The sequence below is a fragment of the Penaeus monodon genome, chromosome 19 (genome assembly GCF_015228065.2).
Source record: "Penaeus monodon isolate SGIC_2016 chromosome 19, NSTDA_Pmon_1, whole genome shotgun sequence".
NCBI lineage: Eukaryota > Metazoa > Arthropoda > Malacostraca > Decapoda > Penaeidae > Penaeus > Penaeus monodon.
Genome location: NC_051404.1, coordinates 6,498,299 through 6,498,576, shown reverse-complemented (window position 1 = coordinate 6,498,576; position 278 = coordinate 6,498,299). Strand labels below are relative to the sequence as shown.

Below are 278 nucleotides of genomic sequence, written 5' to 3'. Positions count from 1 at the left end.
CCGCCCACGCGCACAGGTTAAACGCGTGGAAATGATTCAGCAGCGTGGGAAGGCATTAAAGGCACGTGTATAAATGTTAATGAATGTGCGGCGGGCGTCCGGTGTCGCATCTGATATTGTCTCTGGTATTTCTGTCATGAATCCTGCTTACGGAATAATCTGATTAATGTCCTGCGCCAGCCAGCCCGGGAGGAGGGAGCCTGGGGTTTATCATTTGGGGAGGGGGAGCGGGAGGGGGCGAAGAGGGGTACACAAAAAGGTACTGTGGGGGATAAGTG

The 278-nt window shown here is 54.0% G+C and overlaps 1 protein-coding gene across 1 annotated transcript in view; it reads right to left on the bottom strand.

Annotated features, from left to right (window-relative positions):
* Positions 1-278, bottom strand: part of LOC119585321 (organic cation transporter protein-like) — a 46,543-nt gene that overhangs the window by 9,600 nt on the left and 36,665 nt on the right. The window lies entirely within an intron of this gene.